Here is a 17,845-nt window from a genome sequence, read left to right on the forward strand (position 1 = left end):
CATGGCAATATGGGTATGGCATGTTAAGATAACCAAGTCACATGGAGATAGGACTGGCACTCACCCTTGAGAGGGAGCTGCTATGGATGGCTGCCAGACTTGAAACAGACTTTATATGAGTGAGAAATAAAACTTTTGGTGTAACCCTGAAAGAGATTTCAGGGTTAAGTCGCTACCTCACTGTAACATAGTCTGTTCTAAGTGATACAGGAAACAGTGACCAGATAATCTCTGAACTGAGATTTGAAAGGACAAAATCAATTCATCAGGAAATCTTCCTTTCCTTCTTGCCAGGGTGGGGTCTGGTCCCTTAAAAGAGTAGGAGAAGGGGCGCCTGGGTGGCTCAGTGGGTTAAAGCCTCTGCCTTCGGCTCAGGTCATGATCCCAGGGTCCTGGGATCGAGCCCCGCATCGGGCTCTCTGCTCGGCGGGGAGCCTGCTTCCTCCTTCTCTCTCTCTGCCTGCCTCTCAGCCTACTTGTAATCTCTGCCTGTCAAATAAATAAAATCTTAAAAAAAAAAAAAAAAAAGAGTAGGCGAAAACTTAGAAGTAGGTTAGTACTCCAGATTCTAAGGAGATGGTAGAGTTTACTATGTTATCAGCTATGTCAGGAAAACATACCATAAGATTCTGATATTCAAGGGCCCTGGTAGGCGGAGTGCAGACAGTGCTTTGTCAGCAGTCCCCAACTTGTCTGATTTAAGGCCTGTTGTGTTCACTCTGCTTTTGCAAATACATTTCCCCTTACTGAAAATGACAGCATATAATAGCAGTTGGCAGAGATGACCAAAATAAAATACTTTCCCCTTTGCGATGCGTACATCCAGAAATGCATTTAATCTTTAAATATACTCATTTATGATTTTTATGGGTACCAAGCCACTTTTGTCGAGTTTAATGGTAATTTCATCTGTCTTATGATTTTCAAAAACAATTTTCAGAGTTTTTCACTCTTGGAAGTATATGGAAATGACTATATTTTTCACATAAACATCAATTTAGTTTATGTATTTTATAAAGAATTCCCAAACAGCAGTTTATTCTTATTTATAAATCATCTCTCCCCTTTTGCTGTGTGAGTTGTGTTTTATGAAGCAACAACCATGATATGAGGAGGGGTCTGTCTGATCGGGGGCAGAATTAACATTTCTTTGAAAGAGGAGCATTCTTTCTGTGTACTCAAGTTAATTGATACAGTAATTTAATCATTGAACCAATGCTCACATTTCATGTTTAAGTCACTTAAGCTTGATTTTTTTTCTTTTTTAAAATGTCTAGGCTGTTGAGGATTTAAATGGATTTGTAGCATTTAAAAATGTCGTCAAAACTGATTGCAGCATGACATGCATCAGATTCCGTATTTAGTTTCAGTTTAGTTATTTTGAAGCCATCAGATGAAAAAAGATCTGCATTTAATATTCTGCAACAGGTTTTCCTATCACTATCCCAAAGCCCAGAGGAGCACAATATATTTTTTTTAGTTTTAGTCTTCTATTTTTCCTTAGGATATTTTTGACCCTAGATACATTTTCCTTTAAATTTGACTGAGCTGTGATCATGGCTCTGACCTCTAGCCTTGAAAGAAGAGGAGTTATGCCTCTCAGGAGCGATGCCTCAGGCACTTTGCAAGTCCGCTGGCAGGGATTATTTCCCAGGCTGTGAAGCAATGACCTTCTACAGAGAGTGAATGTCTGCAGCGCACGTAAATTCCTTCAGCTGTGATTGAGAGCCTTAGGTTTGTTACCTGCTCTATGAATCAGAGTCCATTCTATCTCTATGGAGGACGAATAATTTAGTGCTATATTTAAAGCCACATGTTATGTGCTCACATGTCAGTGAATTTATTGTTGGTGGTGAATATATTTTGTTTTTGAGCCCCATATAGGTTTCGTTCAGAAGTAAATCTGGAATTTTGGAATGAAAAACTGGAATGACTTTACTATTATAGAGGGCACCTTACCTGTAATTTCTCAACGAAGTGCCCCAACAGTGTTCTGTCAGCTGTCTCTAACTTGTATGATTTCAGTATCCCAGAGAGGATTTTTGTTGCCTCCTAAGCTATCATTACAACAATAATACAATGCTGATTGCCACGATAGTCTCAGAATACATTAAAAAGAGGAATGAAATTTAGAATGATTAATAAACACTTTTTGAATCTGTGGGATGACATTTTGTTTTTATTCTCTGAGCTGTCAGTCTATATTCAGTGAATTTCCAGAGTTTTGAAAAATTACAGGAATATTCCACCTCTCCCTCTTTTTATTCCAAAAGTACCTATACATTTTTAAGGTACGAAAACCTCATTTTTAACGTTATATGGTGATTTTTTTTTAAAGTCATGGTAAAGCACCTTATGTATTTTATTTATTTCTTAATTTAATTTTATTTAAAGTCTTAATTTAATTTTTTCATGTTCCAAGATTCTATTTTATTTTTATTTTTTTAAAGTAATCTATACCGTCCACTATGAGGCTTGAACTTCTGACGCGGAGATCAAGAGTTGCATACTCTATCACCTGAGCCAGGCACCCCAAAAATGCTTTATGTATTTTAAGTTCTTGTGAAAAAAATCCTTGAGAATCCATTTATTGTCACTATGCTGGTTAGCCAGTTTCAATATAAATCTGATTGGCAGAATTGTGGAAAAGCCAGAATAATTTAGGAGAGGAGCTGGGCCACTGAAGGCCACATGAAGTACTTAGAAAACACTTTACCCTTTAGGAAGCCAGGATAAGGAACCATTACAAAATGCCACTAGGGTATCTCATATAATATTCCATTTTGTCCTAGTTAAAAAGTTATCTGCTCTGAAGAAAACATTTCCAATTTAAATCACATGGAGCTTTTCTGGCAACAGGGCCACCCATGTGACAATTCTTATGTAGGACCAAGCACTTTGATCTTAAATAAAATTTGAACAGTAATTTATTTATTCATTCAGAAATAGGAAAGGGATTCTTCAAATGTTAATGGAGAATAGTACTGGAAGGTACAACTTAATCAAATTCTATTATCAAATCTTTTCCTTTTCCACAATTTAATCTTAATGGAGATCCCTTATACAGAATGTATCTAAGTTTGTTAAAGCCAACTGTTTAAACTCCCATGGATAAAGCATAACTTACCTAAATTATATCTCATTATTTGTTCTCTTTTGTTTTGTTTCTGGTTCTTAGCAAAGGAAATCTGTGATATATTTGGACACATTTATTTAAAAGCCCCTGGCCTCTTGAACATTTCTGGTAAAACAGAGAAGAAAGTGGAAGCAAATACTATCTCTGTTCTATCACCAGTATCATGGCATTGGGTAATTAGATACTGATTAGAACATCTTAGCTTTCTGTCATCCAGTACCTTTCACCTTCACCTTTGCCTTCCCCTCCTTCGGTCCCCCTTTCTCATCTTTTGTGAGTAATATTTAAATGAACTTAGAAGAGAAAAACTAGAATGGTATAGTTTGAATATACTGCTTTTCAAATATTGGTTCTAATCAGGAAATAAGAATATAATTTCATCTTTGAGTTTTAATGGTCTCAAATAGGGACATAGTACATTTTAATTTGACCTGTAGGCCAACTTTTGGAAAGGTATGTGAATTATCTTTGTAGAATTGTGTAAGGTCCGAAATGTAGTAAATGTTGTAAGTCAATCTGATTTATAGTTTTATACTCTTTTTTTCTCTTACAAGTAGTCTCTGCCTCCTCCTTGGCATTCCTATTGTGCCACCATCATTATTTAAGATATTCTCATTAGGATTACTACAGTGGCTTCATAACTATTCTACCTGTCTCAGGGCTTATCTTCTAATTTACCCTCTAGAATACAGTCAGAGTGACCTTTGAAAATCCAATCATTGGGGTGCCTGGGTAGCTGAGTGGTTGAGCTTCGAACTCTTGGTTTCTGCTCAGGTCATGATCTCGGGGTCTTGAGATCCAGAGCTCAGCACTGAGTCTGCTTGAGATTCTCTCCCTTATCCTCTCCCTCCCCCCAATATGCCCCTTCCCTAGTTAGTGGATGTTCATGGGCACCCCCCTCACATACCCTTCTCTCTCTTTCAAATAAATAAATAAATAAAATCTTAAAATCCAATTGTTACTTATTTCCTTAAAGTGCTTTGTTACTATGCATCACTTTCAGGATAATATAGAATATGAGGTTCTTTCTCTTTCTTTTATTGAATTACCACTAATTAAAATTTGGGGAGGACATATACCTGGTATATATTTATTTATTTACTAAAAAATTATGTTCATTAAATAATTTGTTCAAAAAGGAGAATTTGGAAAAAAAAAAGGTGGTAAGAATAATTGTATAAGAAGTTTTAATATTTTATTCCTGTACCCTTATATTTGTCTTATAAACCTTTGGGCATATGCACCCAACTTTGGAGAATCCATCACTTCCTTATTTGCTACCTACCCTAGACCCATAGCTAAGTAATTTCAGAGGATGTGGCATGTCTCTTCTCCTAATTCTTCTGGTCGAAATAACTACCCCACTCCACCTCCTCACACATACAGCCTCTTCTGCAGTAATGCCTGCTTGATTTTCAAAGCTTAGTTCATGTGTCACCATCTTTGGGAAATTGTAGTTTAGGTATTTTTTTTTTTTTTCTGTCACTCAAATGAGGATCTCCTTTGGGAACAACTATTTTGTTCATCTTTTTAAACTTAGAGGCAATTATTAGCCCAGCATATGTTATACCCACTGTAGGAGTTAAATGAATTCATGAATGAATCAAGAATGAAGGAATGAAGGTAGGAATGGATCCAGAGGGAGGGAGGGAAGAATGAACAGGTGTGTTCAAGATAAAACAATCAGTTACTGGTGGAAAGAGAATCTTAATCCATATCTCCATGGTTCCCTGATAGCCAATTGGTAAATATTCAGGAAAGATAACTTTGTATTATTTTTAGGTGAGAAATTCTGATTATATATCAGAATATATGATTCTGATACATATCAGTATCAAATATAAATATTGTTGGGGCACCTGGGTGGCTCAATCAGTTAAGCATCTGACTCTTGGTTGCGGCTCAGGTCATGATCTCAGGGTTGTGAGATTGAGCCCTGCATTGGGCTCCATAGCTGGGCGTAGAGCCTGCTTAAGATTCTCTCTCTCCTTCTGCCTCTACCCTGTTTCTCTAAAAAAAATTACATATCTGCATCTATATATATATAAATGTTGTCTGATTTTGTCTAGTTCCTAAATATTCACCTGGTTACTTCTTCCTATTCAAAATTTCATTTTTGTCCTTAAGAAAAAAAAAAATACTCTGTTTTATGTAATGCCTAGGGCCAGCACAGGTATGTAAAATATTCAAGTGCTTAAAGTTCCTTTTGAAATGAGTATGAGGATAGAGTGAATCATAGGAAGCAGGTTATGGATAAGGATAATGTATTTTGATGATATTCAAATTCATGCAGCAAAGACCAAATAAGTCAGAGCAGATTTGCTGGTTCATCAGTTGTGCTTCTTCTGCATCCTTATTAGTAAACTGTAACACATTTTACAAAGACCCATCATTTCCCACAGGGTACAGCTCTAGGTTAAGCCTAAAAAAGCAACTTTCATTACAGATCATTCATTGAAAGTGGAGTGAAGCAATTACGGTATCTCTCTGAAGAGGTACATTGGCCAAACACTCTACTTTGGAATAGTGCATTATACTGGATTAGTTATTTAATACATTGACCATTACTGAAACTTGGAAATGCATGTAGATGCCCTCTTGGGCTTAGTGATATTGTTAGAAAAGCAAGAGATATATTCTGGGGGTGGAAAAACATCCCTCACCAAGTTTCTTAAAAATTAAAATGCAGTAATTTCCCAGCTATTTTTTTAGTTTTATGCAGTTTATAGTACTAATGAAGGTTATTTTGAGAATTTACAGAAACTGGTATTTCTCACTGTAGTAATCATTATTCTGTGACATATTGGTATAACCAAGTTTCTATTCTGTTGATAACTTGTCTTGAGCAAATTTAGATGTAAAATATAGAGACCCTTCTTTTATATTTAATTTGTCTGAGTTTTCCCACTTGAAATACTGGAATAAAATGCATAAGATCTGCTTTTTCATAATGGACCAATAATAAAATCCTGGCTCATTTTAGTCAAATTACTTTTTCTAAGGAGTCAAATTGTCTCCTTGGAAATGTTTGACTCTTTTCTCCTAAAAGTAATGGATTTTTGTCACCTTTCTTTGATATTGGGACTTGGGCATTTTCTTTTTCATTTCTTTAAATTTAAAAGCTCTGAGTTATTTGAATATGTCAAATTTAAATTATTTAAATTAAACTGAATCTTTTGAGTCTTTCTTGAAGGTTTTGAATATAATTCCAAATTGGAAAAATATTTTTTTCCAGCTAGTTAATGATTTCTCAAATCACAGTTGGAATTTCAGAGTTGAAATTTCTCTGTTTAAATGGCATATCTTCTATATAAAAGTAATAGCTTATAAAAACTTGCCATTGGTATTCAAATCTCAATCTAAGATATGTTTCTTTCACATTTGCAGAGAGTTGTTATATATTTACACATTCTGGATATGTAGAAGTCCATCATTCTGTGGGACTTTTTTTTTTTTTTTAAACATTGCCATCTTTATGTATTTATTCTTTAAAAGATATTAAAAGATATGAAAGATGTATACTATACATCCAATTTGGAATGCATTTGTGTGGAGTACTATCTTAGAGAGATGCCATAGCTGTTATTTATTGTGTCACAATTACCATACATTTATTTGTTCATGATCTTAGCTTTTTCAACTTTACTTTTTCATTACCAAGAACACTGTCTAGCTCAGAGATGAAAATTTCTCAGCCACACTGGTGAAGAAATTGTAACAATAGAAGTAATGGATTTAGGTGAACAACATTTATGTTAGTTGATGCATTTACATGATTTCTATCAATATAAAATGTCAATAATTTAAGTGACTGGGATTATTTAAAAGACAGACTTAATATCTACTAATGAAATAGTAGTTTATTTTTGATACAATATCGGGCGCCTGGGTGGCTCAGTGGGTTAAGCTGCTGCCTTCGGCTCAGGTCATGATCTCAGGGTCCTGGGATCGAGTCCCACATCGGGCTCTCTGCTCAGCAGGGAGCCTGCTTCCTCCCCTCTCTCTCTCTGCCTGCCTCTCTCTCCGTCTACTTATGATCTCTCTCTGTCAAATAAATAAATAAAATCTTAAAAAAAAAAAGATATCTATTTTTGATACAATATCATTTGCATTTTTTCCCCAAATTCTTTTTGGTTCACTTGTATTGGTATGATAATATTTGGTTGAAATGGAGTTTTAATATTGCCTGCCTGGTTTCAAAACCTGACTCTGCTACTTAAGAGGTATGACTTTTGGACAGTTACTTAATCTGTGCCTTAGTTTTGTTTTAAGAATGGACTAATTAATGGTAACTTCCTCATAGAATTGTTATAAGGATTAAATGAGTAAAAATAAGTACAAGGCTTAGACAAATATTAACATATGCCTTTTAAAACACATTGAGATCATTTCTTAGTCTCTTTTGTTAAAGACATGGAGATGTTTTGTTCTTGAAATGGAGATGTTTTTCAAATGATCACCTAGAATAAAAAAGTGAATTGCATGAGAAAATTCTCTTATTAATACAGTTTATTGTGCTTTTAAGAGTGGGGTTAGTGGGTTAGTGGAGAAGCAGAAGCAGTTTCCAACATTACCTGATTCTTCAACAATCTAGTTTTTGTACTAAGGTTTATGGAGACTCTATTTATGCATCTCTTCTGCTTCTGTTGTGATCAAGTGCCCTTTTGTTTTTTAGGTTAGGGAAGAGGTTATAGCATTATTTGGTTCCTACAACATGTGGTAGGCATAGATTATTATCCTCATTTTTTCTAAGCTTCTCTGTTGACTCATAGAGGTTGAATGACTTCCCTAAAGTTACATAGCTAATCTTAGTGACAGAATGCATAACATTAGCCTCATATTTTACCTTACATTTTTTTGATAACTGTTTCCATCTATCAAAACTCTATTAAATAGGACATTGCTTTCAAAGATACTTAAACAACAGCAAAATTAATACCTGGATTATAGAGGATTTAAGGCCATTGGTGTTATAAAGCGACCAAGGAAATAGGAATGGTATTAATAATTTTTTTTGTTTTGTTTGTACTCTTTGGAAGGATCAGAACCCTTGCTATCAGGTTGTTTTCATAAGATTGAAGGAAAGCATAAAATTGGTTAAGAACTTTTTCCTAATTGATACATTGTTTTTGAAAAATCTTATTGTACTCACAGGTTTTGGAAAAGTACAGAGGCTAGAATTAGAATATCTTTGAAGTATTTTAAGAAGTATGTCTTTTTGATTAATCTGTTGACCATTCTTAGAAACACAGAGGAAATAGTAAATCTATCCTTTGGTAAGCGTTTTCTCTAAGGATCCTTAAAATCATCAACAGTATGATAGCTTGAAACACTAAAAGGGCTTATTTAAAATATAAGCTTATTGGCAATATTTAAATGAACTCCAAGATAAAGTATTTACTTGGCTTTATTTGTAATGAGTATCTATTTGAGATAAGTACCTGTCTGCTTTTGCTGGGTTATCCCATGGTACCAATCAACTCCAAAATTTCAGTTACTTATAACAATACAGGTTTATTTCTTATTCCAATTACATACCTATTGCAAGTTGACACGTAACACACCTGCACATTATTATAACACAGGCTCAGCCCCCCCGCCCCCCGTGGTCAGAGAGAAAGGAAAGCAGGCTGACTCTGTGAAACTGGAAGATCGCCTTCACATTCCTGCTTGGCAATGGCAGTCCCTTGGCCTTCCTTTGGATTGGCCAAAGCAAGTCATGTATCCAAACCTGAGGTTGTGGTGGTGGGAAATATATTTCTTTCATGGGGAGAACTACTGGAGAGGGAATTTAAAAGGAGGAGGGATGAATATTTTAAAGAAATAATATAATCTGCCACAGTCACCACTATAATTCCTAGGTAGGGACTCTGTTAAGATAAATATTGCAGTTTTCCATAGAGGTTGCTCATCTTTAAAATTTATTTCATACACAGTATCTACATCTTTAATTTTTTTTATTACTGGATGGGGTTCTAATTTTTTGGTTGTATCAAAAATTTCTCTGTATCTCTTGTGTCAACAAATTGTTGGAGTCAGGGCTTTGTCTTTAAGAAACAGAACCCACTGTAAACCAGTGTGACTTTAAGGGTGTGGGGTGGAAGGTAGGGTTGGGGGGAGCAAATGAATACAAGGGAATGTCTTGGAGCCCAAGGGCAAGAAGTACTCCTAGGCTCAGTTGGAACTGGAAAGGTTTAAGACATTACTCCCTCTCTCTGTGTTGTCTTTTCTTCTTTATTTCTGTACATGTCTTTCTTTATTTTCTCTATGCATATGGACATTTCTCTCTACTTTTCCATGCATTCCCGTAGATCTTGAGTTTTCCTGTCACCACTTCAGAAAACATCGGAGACCAAAATATCCTTTCTGAATTCCAATTCTGAACTCCCAGAAGAGAGTAGCACTGCCCAGTGGCTTATGACTGGCTAGAGTCATGGAATTTGAATTTCTATGATAGAGTTGCTGGATGGGAAAATCCACAGAAAGAGAGTTGTACAGACAACCCAAAAGCTGTCTTTTATGCAAATGTTAGGTTTCTTGGTAAAAAAAAATTAGCAGCTTTAAAATGAATTTTCTTTCTTTTTAATAATAATAAAATCCTCATGAATATGTTTTAAAGAAGTTCTCAATTATGGCTTTTTAGTGTATGATAAGAGAGAGAAAAGGAAGCACAGTGGTAAAGCTTTCAAGGCAACTAACATTTCAGTTTTGAAGCTGTTAAATTATAAAAGAAAAAAGTGTTGGATAAACTCGTGTTCTTTTATACACTTTGTTCCTGCCTTCACTAAGAGGCAGTGTTAGGCACTGCTCTGGCTCCATGAATAGCCATCTCCCCTAAGACCCATGGCTGCTGTATATCATGTTTTTCTAGAACAGGGGAAAAAGAGAGAGGCTCAGTATTCTTTAAAAAAAAAGTTTTTTTCAACCTTTCTCAGACTTAAAAATACATATTAAATTTGTCTATTATAGTATCAGTGTTCCCTTAAAGTTTGTAATGTTTAGCTGCACTGGTAAAACAGATTAAAAATATCAGCATATTATAATTTTTTCTCCAACTTTTTATTTAGAAAATTTGTAAATTTAAGCAAAGTTGAAAGGCTCAAAAAGTGCTTTCCCCTATACCCTTCAGGTAGATTCACCAGTTTTGCCACATTCACTTCTATCTCCCTACATGCTTATATCTTCCTCTACTTCTTAGACATGGTTTACTGAATTAGAAGGAAATCATATAATTCCTCCTGGAAGAACTTTATTACTCTCATATTCCTGGAGACTGCAACCCGTTCTTTTTTGGCAAATAAATAATGCTCTTTTAAAACTATACCACAAACAAATGTGAATAACTAAAAAGGTTCAGGGCCTTTATAGTTACCTATTTTGTTCCTTTTGCATACTAAGAGGATTTTACCATATAGATATAACTTTAGGTACTGTCATGCAAAACTTTATCTGTGGCTTTCACACAGATTGTCTCTAAAATCTGTGTTGCTATTTGTCTTCTAGACCAGTTTGCCCATGCTAATTCTATTTTGGTTTATTATTGATATTTGCTGAAAAATGCTTTAGAATGAACAGCAGGTGGCAGTGCTAGTAAAGGTTGTGACTTTCGGTATATAGTCAGCTTTGGAAGGACTGTATCTTTTAAATTTACACAAGTAAAGGTTAGTAGGGAATCTTTAAATAGAGACCTACATTTATCACTAATTCATTTTATTTCAAGAATTATTTTTGCAATCAATTGAATGAAGACAAATTGTATTTAAAAATACTGTTTTAGAGACTGAATTTTGTTTTAATTGTAGGACCAAGAACTCAGAAAAGCCAACTTATTTTTTCCTTGCTTTTTGCTTATTCTACAAGAAAAAAACAAACAAACAAACACCGAATACTTAAAATTAGAAAGATTTCCTGTTGCAGGAAAAATGTCACAGCAAAATCACTTATTTTTCTGTTGATGGAAAGGTGGTTATTTTGAAATTTTGTGGCAAACTTCAAGAAAGCTTTTATAGAGCTAAAAATGCTCTTATTCCACAGAGTAATACATTTTAGAAAGCTTAAACTGCTTTAGGCATTTGTGGAAATAATTGAAAATTTCTTCTTTAAGTTATGATTTTTTTCATAGATCATAATTTTGCTGTATTTGTCTGCTTTCCTTTTAAAGAAGAGTAACCGGGGAAATAAAGTAATTTGTTTCCACTGAGGTGTTATACTTGTTTTCCACAGTTTTTGTGTCATTTTAGCACAGATGATGAGTTTTGAAGAAGATGTATCAAAACTTAACTGTTTCTCAAATTTTAATAGATCCATACATGTTTTTAAATACCTTACATATTGCATACTTAAACATTCCTATGTTTGTATATCCATGTGTCATCTAGATGTTAGCTTACAGCAGACTAGTTGATTTCTGTTATTAGCTCAACTTAACTTATTAGAACTCATAACACTTAAAACTACAAGAGAATTGGGAAATCAGGGTCATTGCTCAGATGAAGAAACTGAGGCCCAAGAGAAATTTCATTGAAGGATAATTAATGTTGTGCAAGACCTTGTTACATTGATTCTTGGGACTCAGGAATGACTCAGCTAAAAATTATTATTTTATTTACTTAATATTCTCTGGACTCCTGTTGTGTTCCCTTGCCCTCTTAGGAAACAGGGTAATGGAGGAGGCAGTATCATTCACTAGGTCCTATATTTTATTATGAAGAAAATGATTTTAACAAATACTCTTTTTCTTCCAGGAAACACATAGTTAGCCACTTAATTAACTGAATAGTTGACTTCATACTTGATGTGTAATTAAAATTAGATGAGCTTTTCTGAACCCTAGTTTCAGTGCTTTCTGAGAAGTAAGCTATGTAGTGACAGCTATTATTATCCCTACTTTTTAAGATTAAGTGAAAAAAAGTGACAAAATATTTAAGTTGCATTAAGATAAAACACTGAGTCATCAGGAGATTTGAGTGGGACAAAAGGACTCTTAGGCATAATCATCACCATTCCCCCAAGGAACAGCTTTTTCCATGAAGAAGAAACAAAACAGAATCAAATCTTAAATTTTTCTTCCAGAACTTCATTAGAACTAGGAAATGAGATAGAAACATCTATACATTGTATGTGGGATAAATCATTATGAAATAGAAACACATTGCCTTTTCTCAAAATATCAATTATTTATTAAAGTTATTAGTTAACTCAGATACAATTGTTTATACTTTTGATATTTAGTTATGATCAATTCTTAATCATTACCCCTTAAATTTAGTTTTTACATATAGAGTAGCTCCTTTTTTTTTTTTTTAAAGGCTAGGCAAGTCACTGTTTCTTGAAAATTCTCAGGTCAAGTCCATAGCCAAGTGAAGTACCTTAAAAAAAGAACGTTATCAAGTTTGGCCTGCGGTAATCTATGCTTTAAATTACAGCACAACTCATTCCAAATCAATATAATGAATTGATTTGTGAACGTTTCAGGCAGGATTGCTTTCTTTGGATTTTGTCTATTCAATGTGCACTGCAGTTAAAGCATCTTTTTTTTTTTTTTCCTGCATAATTAAGTCCATGTTCTTGGCCTTTCACTGAGTTTAAACTGGGTTTAAAAGGCAAAAATGTATGTTAAAGCAAAATTATGCACATCCATTATTCTTAGTCTTATAAATATTGAAACATTTTTTTTCTCTTTTATTGAGAAATAGAAGAGAAAATACAGCTGAATGGCCTGAACTTTAGTTCCCATTTCTTAGGATATTTTATGTCTGGAAAAAAATTGAACTTAGTGTTTTCGAATGCCTAAATTGCCTGAATATACAGGGAAATTCTTTATAGATATGATTATGTTTAAAATATGGTGTATGACAAAGCATACACCATAATGAGATAGTTATTTAAATTTTGAAAAACCTGGAGAGATTTTGAGTTAATATATACACGGAAGGCACTATAGGGAAAGAGCAATTCAACTAACATTTACTGAGTACATATGTAGCAGTGTCTTCTATGTGCCAGGCACTGAGTTAGTCATTTTATAGGTATCTTTCAGTTTCCCAGCCATCCTGCAAGTAATAAAATACATAATCATTTACATATATGGAAAATGGAAAGTTCAGTGCAGCTAGGATTAAAACACAGTCTTTTTAGTGATGTTTTGGACTCCAAAACCATCTTGTTGCATCATTACCTAGTACTTTTCAGGTACTGGGAAATATAAAAATAAATCAGTTCAGTTTGTAAGGTCTTTAAGGAATTACATAGGGTAGTCTGTTGGGAGTCCTAGGCATTCAAGCAAATCATTTGCATTACCATGTGATAAGTCCCAATACATATTGATATACTGCAATAAGGGAGGGCATTATTTCTGCTAGAAGGAGCTAAATGTGTAACCATTGCGATGTGCAAAGTAATAGTACTGAAGAAACGAGAAGTAGTATCCTATGGCTGATTTTGAGGTCCTGGAATTTTATGCAAAGTAGTTGAGGACCCCTGGGTTACTCCGCTTTCCAACAACCCTCATTACTGGCTTCCTAGGTGGTTGTTAGAGCCAGTAGATTTTAACTGTTTTGTATCCTTGAATGCACAATTAAATTATCAGATTTTGTAGGACACATCAGACTTTTATAGAACAGAATACATTCACAATGCTCGTTAGCAAGACATACTCACTTTAAAAAAAAAAAAGATACACATATTTATAAAGTATATTCTAGTTGTCCAAAATTATTATTATTGTGAAAGAATGCATACCCAAAGAGGTGCTTGTAGGGCTCACTTGGCAACTTCCTATCAGTTGTTTCAGTGTTTATGAGCCGTGAACAAGATATGTTAGACAATGCACATGGTTGTATTGTAAGAGAGATGACTCGTAGGATTTTAGATTCTTTGGAAGTATAATTATAAAGAACATTCCTGGAACTCACAATAATCTAATGCTCTGAAGTGCATATTTTCTGTGAACACATCTGACACACTGAATAATATACTGGAAACTTATGGATTGATACCTTACAGGCATTGGGGATCTTTTTAAGTGCTGTTATCTACTGTGAGAAATAATTGCATTTTTCAGTTCATCCACCCCAAATTTTATTTTTAGATTTCATTTGTAATTTGGAAATTAACAGAATCTTAAATTTGGGACATTATCCTGTGTAATATCTGACTTTAGCTTGATGAAACTGTGTTTTCTGTCTCCTGAAATGTTGTTCAGTTGTGGAATTTCTTGCACTCTTGGTGAGTGCACTTTTGTGCCCTTAATAATATTAGTTGTATTTTGAAATAAAAGTTATTGATTTATAGATAAATCTATTGGTTCTGAAGTACTTTTCTGACAAAAATATGAATGTAATATAACTTAGGAACTTAAAATCCATATAGTGCTCAAGTTACACTTTAAGTTAAAAATACACAATGTGAGGCAGTCACCTCAGTAAGAGAAAAATATATGGAAATGCAACAATTCTCACAAATACTTTAAATAGTAGTTTTTCTGCCATATGTAGAGTTAGAAGAGTTGCTTCTCTTCACCTCAAAGCAGATATCCTTATCACTAGCAGTAGCACGAACTCCAAAATAAGGCTTATCATTATAACTTTTCATGTTTTTTTCCTAAATGTTTTCTAAACATGAAACTTCAAGTAATAGAAGATTTTAAGTCAGGAAAGGAATAAGAGTCTTTCTTTTTATTATGGGTGTCAAATTAAGCATAATAGGTAACAGTTGGTCATTAGTTTGTTTTTTTTTTATGATCTCTAGGTTTAAAGGAATTTAAGGTTTACAAGACAACATATGAGTCAATTAAAGTATAAAATGTGTGTGTGTGTGTGTGTGTGTGTGCATGCATGGGTTTAATCTTGCTATTGCTACTTTTTAATGAAAAACAGCCATGTTACTGCTGTTCTTTTTAGACTATTGTCTTACAGAAGTCATTTTCATTCTTTGTATAAATAGGCCCAAACTCTAGGTTGATTTTTGTTTTATCAGTTTCAGGAAATAAGGCCTGTGATGCCCGATGATGGCCTTTCTGTTGAATTGTTTTATGCCTAGGAGGCCGAATCTAAAATTCTTATTAGCTTGTTAATATGTCAGACATAATTGGAAAGTATGGAGTGCTTCCTAATTATTATCCTGGTAACCTCAACTCTATCTACTTTGGTTTTCTCAGCAGTGTGAAGAGGTGTGAGCTTCAATTAATATTTGGGATTATGAAATCACAGATTTAAAGGTGTGAAGTGTGTAAATGTCATTATTCTAATAAAGATTCAAATTTACAAGATGAAACCTTTAAATAGCCTTGAATAAATTGAATCTCCCAATAAAGCAAATCCGAAAATGACCATAAGAGGGTGCACAGGCATTGTAGGAACAAACAAACCCAATTCTTAGAATGACACAGAGAAGTTTATCTTTGTGACCATGAAATATTTAACATTTTAGAAAACATTCAACGCTTCCATAGTATTTCGTTGAACATGACATGAGTTTATGCTCCTCTGAGTATAATCCTACTTTTCTTGATTTCTTCTGAATGAACAAGTTGTCACTATGTTGGTTCTTGAAAGGCTTAAATAGGATCAAATCAGGAAAACAGTGTCAAAAAGAGGATGTAATTATAGCTGTTGCTATTGAAACGACTGAATCTAGGGGTTTTTAAGTCATAAATTACCATATTAGAGAAATCTAGATCCTGTTTTATATTCTACATGAAAAGATGGACTTTTCACTTTAGGGGAGAGGAAATTAATTCTTAGAATAAGGGCTTTGGGAAAGTTTGAGAAAGAAAGACAAAAATGCTATAAAATGCCTTCTAAATACAAAGTACGAAGTTTCCATTTGTTAGTTTGGGCTTAAAATTATTTCCTACTTTAGATTATATAATTTTGTGAAGCATATCTGTAAGCAGTCTTTAATGGACTGTTTCATTCTTTGCAATTTTTAAGAAACAAATTCATTTAAAAAAAAGAAAGAAAACCAACTTAAACAAAATACCTAACCTAAAATTAACTTTAAATATTAGTAGATTAATTGACAAATTGATAAAAGGAATAGTGCTCTTATGGGGCATTGTTTTTATAAATTTTCATTGCATTAGAGAATTAGATTGAAAAAATTTTTAATATAACGTCTTTTGTTTATTTTGTGATAACCCTAGAAAAATTGAGAATTATATCTCCTATTAGATTTAAGTGAGAGGGAATAAAATAAATGAATGTTGGGCATTCAATATTAAGGCTGTATCTAAAGGAACTACTTTAGAAATAATCTATTTGGTTTCATGTTAGCTTTTCTTTTTCTTTCTTTTTTTTTTTTTAAAGATTTTATTTGTTTATTTGACAGGCAGAGATCACAAGTAGACAGGCAGGCAGAGAGAGAGAGAGAGAGGGAAGCAGGCTCCCTGCTGAGCAGAGAGCCCGATGCAGGACCCTGAGATCATGACCTGAGCCGAAGGCAGCGGCTTAACCCACTGAGCCACCCAGGTGCTTTTCAAAATAAAGTCAACTTTGGAAGTGAAATTTTGTAGTAGACGTCAAGTCAGTGGAAACATTTCTTGATTATATGAGGTCACGTACTAAGAAAAGCCCAAAAGCTCATGGCATTCCTCATTTTTTCTCCATCAGGATCTTAGAACCACAAGAAGCCCCCCCACCAAATTACTATCATTCTTTTAGGTGACTGTCCTTCATAAGAGCTGAATTAAGGGAAGATCTGGTAACATGATTCTTCACATTGTTGTGGTATGTCAGAATCAGATTCTTGGAACTTGGTTATCCAGATAGATATCCAGATCATAGCCCTAGAAATTTAGCAGTAGAAATATCTCTGCTTACACCTTGGCAAATTTTTATTACAGTTAAATTATTATAAAGAATTCTTAGAGTGGTGGTGCATAAATAATGAATCTTGGAACACCAATAAATAAATAAATGAATGAATGAATGAATGAATGAAATCGCACACAAAAAACCAAACCAACAAGGGTTGAATACTATAGACTGATGTTATGAATGTTAGAAATTATCAGTGGGATCTGGGCCTAGTCTAACTCCTACTCCACTTGTTCAGTTTCTAGTTGAGATGGAAAAGGTGGTCAATTTAGAAAAGAAAATTTATATTCTTGCTGAACTCTCAAAAATGTATTTCAGCAATGACTGAAAGATCTGCCGAGATTCATACTGATTTCAAGATTTAACAAAGGTAACATAAACCTCAGCTGCATAAAATAACCCAGTAAGAATCTAGATATACGCAATTACACTTTTTAAAAAATATTTATTTTAGAGAGAGAGAATGTGCATATGTGGGGTTAGGGGTAGAGGGAGAGAATCTCAAGCAGACTCTCTGCCCAGCTTAGAGCCTGCTAGGAGGCAAGGGTTGATCTCATGACCCTGAGATCATGACCTGAGCCAAAATCGAGAGTTGGAAACTTACCTGACAGAGCCACCCATATGGCCCACAATTATACTTTTTAAAATTGAAGTAGAATTGCCATACAATATCCTACTAGTTTCAGGTGTATATCATAGTGATTTGATGTTTTTATATATTTATGAGAGGATCACCATAAGTCCTGTTACTGTCTGTCACCATATAAAATTATTACAGTTATTATTGACTATATTCCCTATGCTCTTCATTACATCCCCATGACTTTCTTATTTTCTAACTGGGAGTTTGTACCTTTTAAACTCTTTCACTCATCCGCTAACCCCTTACCAC

The sequence above is a fragment of the Mustela lutreola genome, chromosome 5 (assembly GCF_030435805.1).
Source record: "Mustela lutreola isolate mMusLut2 chromosome 5, mMusLut2.pri, whole genome shotgun sequence".
In the NCBI taxonomy this organism is placed as follows: Eukaryota; Metazoa; Chordata; class Mammalia; order Carnivora; family Mustelidae; genus Mustela; species Mustela lutreola.